Source organism: Thermobia domestica, chromosome 5 (genome assembly GCF_964235325.1).
Source record: "Thermobia domestica chromosome 5, izTheDome1.hap1.1, whole genome shotgun sequence".
Classification (NCBI taxonomy): domain Eukaryota; kingdom Metazoa; phylum Arthropoda; class Insecta; order Zygentoma; family Lepismatidae; genus Thermobia; species Thermobia domestica.
The window spans coordinates 249,705,154-249,708,442 of NC_137458.1; positions in this window are offsets into that span (position 1 = coordinate 249,705,154).

Consider the following 3,289-nt stretch of genomic DNA (forward strand, 5'->3'; position numbering starts at 1 on the left):
AACTTACTTGTCTATCGGACAAATTACTCCATATAATGAATTGATGGCTCGACAACGAATTTTGCTTCAGTGCTATTATTACTATTTCTAAATAATAGCTATTTAACATATGTTACTTCCATTTAAATTTAGGTAATTAACTAATATAGTTAATATATGGCTTAATTCATTCGAAAGAACAGGAAGTGTCATGAAACAACTTAATTGTCTATCGAACAAATTACTCCATATACTGAATTGATGGCTCGACAACGAATTTTTCTTAAGTGCTATTATTACTATTTCTAAATAATAGCTGTTTAACATATGTTACTTCCATTTTAATTTAGCTAATTAACTAATATAGTTAATATATGGCTTAATTCATTCGAAAGAACAGGAAGTGTCATGAAACAACTTAATTGTCTATCGAACAAATTACTCCGTATAATCAATTGATGGCTCGACAATGAATTTTACTTAAGTGATATTTCACCGCTATGCATGCATTTTGATGTTTTCAAAAGAAGAATATTTTGTGAAGTTTTGCATTGTTTTCGAATGTGTAATCAGATTTTTTCTATCACGCCAGTTTTTTCTGGAATTCTAGATATTCAAAGGTCAAGGTTTAGTGGAAAGGTACCTATGCCTATGTGAAAAACTACTAGAAAACCTGAATATATTCTAGTACTTGCTTGAAGATAGACATTAATTGTACTATGGCCGTGTCCTACGGTGCCTTGATATGTTTACAGTCAGTTAAAATAAATGGATGACAAAACTATTCTTAGTAGTACTATGTTATTTTGTGTAAAGTGAATTACTGTCGTTTCAGCGCTGTATCATCCCCGACATATAAAATTAGGTATCATGATACAGTTAATTAGAGTTATAAATAAGGGCAGGAAGTGTTTTAAGTACATATTCAAGGTATTTTTAACTCTGAACATCGAAAACCACTCAGCTGGTATATTTACTTGTCCACAGAAAAGAAAACTTCTCAACAAACCATTTTTTGAGAATACCATGACCCAAATAGAGAAAACATGGCAAGGCTTCAGGAATGTTGTGATGAATCTTGTGATGAGTAACACCAGAAGTCATGATTACAAACATATTGTAGAAGAGTTGCTACAAGTTCTTAGAAACCTTGCGTGTAATATGAGTGTCAAACTACACTTTTTACATGCACATTTAGAAAATTTCCGACACAATCTTGGTGTCTATAGTGGAGGACACATCAAACGCATTCACAAGGACTTAAAGGATATTGAAATGTGGTATCAAGGTGGTTAGAGCATTAATATGATGGCCGACTATTGTTGGTTGCTGAAAAGGGAGAATACAGGCGTTGTAACTCTTAGAAAAATGGCAAAACGAAGGAAATTAATTATTTCATAAGTAGTAAGTGCTTGTATGACTAAGTGTGCACATTTTAGTAAACCATGGTATTTGTTTGCATTTGCGTGTATTTAGTTAGTTTTGTCATTTTGAAGCTACTGTATATACATGAAGAATATATATATTATGTGATCTATATTCGATTTCCAGAAAACGTGACCTGATGGGAGGAAATTTATGTTCGTAATAAGCGTCCCTAAATTATAAGGAAATGCCACTCAAACCAGAATCATCGGAACTTTTTGTTTTCAAAATGCAGAGCAGTGTTATTAGTAATTCTAACTACTAGCTATATTATATATATATAATTTTTATTTTCATTAAGCTAATAAATTAGTAGTTATTATATGGCTTTATTCATTTGAGAGAAGAGGAAGTGTCGTGGAACAGGTGTCTATCTAACAAATTTCTCCATATAATTAATTGATGGCACGACAATGTATTTTACTTAAGTGGTGTTATTACTGTTTCTAATTAATAACTATTACGTAATTTATGAGGCCGTCGACCAAAAAAAATATACATTTCTGAACTCCAAAGTAAATTGTCTTGAGCACTAAATTCGTTAAGTAGTTCTTGAGGATTTAATAGTTTTAATATAAATTATTTTTACAGCTTTTGGATTTTGTTTTCGAACAGTTTTCGAATTCTTAATATGTATATTTGTACCTAGGCACAATTGTTGTTCATTAAGAGGGGGAAAAAGTGTTATACTATAAGTTATTCAGAAAATACATCAGTGTCTCAACGTTTCGTATCAAGGCATTGTTTTTGTACTGGAATGTATACTCTTTCCATTGAACGTACCTAATGACCGCATAAGTTCTGATACAACATTATTGTATGAAGCCTTGATCTAACAAACCTCGCACAGGCGAATGAATCTATGTGATAAGACAAGAAGAGGATACGAAAGTAAAAGAAATAGTTTCACAGAAGACTGTTGTGTGGTGCCACGGAGTGGTCTACAAAAGAAACTAAAGTAGCTGTTATTGAATTACATAAAAGCAATCATTCAACAAACAAGGTATTCAAGTCGCTGAAACTCGAATCATTAAGCGCTACGAAGAACTAAGTGGCTACTGTCGATGGCAGAGAAATATCAAATTGATCCCTACGGTTTGTACCGCGGCAGTAGTCAAAAGACAGTGAGTATGAATTCGCACAAATGCTGTCCGTAAACTAAGAAGTGCTGGCGCCCATCAGATGAAAATCTAAAAACATTGAGCCTTATGCGGAGCCGTTTTCACGTGTGATTACTGACATACTAAAGACTTCGACTAACATATATTTCCTACAGTAGTCAGATCTTTAGTATAATGCTAATCATACAGCAAAAGGACTCTGCATAGGGCGAATTGTGTTTAGAATACTTGACGAAGACTTACCGTTGAAGCACTGGTCAGTTGTTAACATCGCGGCTGAAGACCATAAGGCTGGTGAGAGGCGAGAAACCTCCTTTGTTTGGCACGTGCACAATGTGCACAAGAACATTCGTTTAGAGATTAGAAACATTTCGCGATTCACGATAAATTAAAGAAACAAAATGACCGGGTGTACACTCACAGCGGAACAGGTTGTCACTGGTGTTCTTAATCTTTGATTGTGTCTTGATACAACAGAGGAGCATTTTTGAGGTAAGGGTTTCAAAACAAATGATCTAGTTCACAAATTAGCCCTCTTAACCAAATCATGTTCTAAAATGAATATTAGGTATTCCAGCAGGTCTTATCACCTACACATCATGCCAGACATGTGCGGCAGTGTCATTAGGACAACATGACCAAATTTATTTAACATAAAACACTGGTCATTCCTAGATCCCGAATTGAATTCGCTTTATTACACACTGAGAGTCATTTATGAAACCGAAGTCGGCTCTTGAAGAGAACAAAATCTGAACATCCTA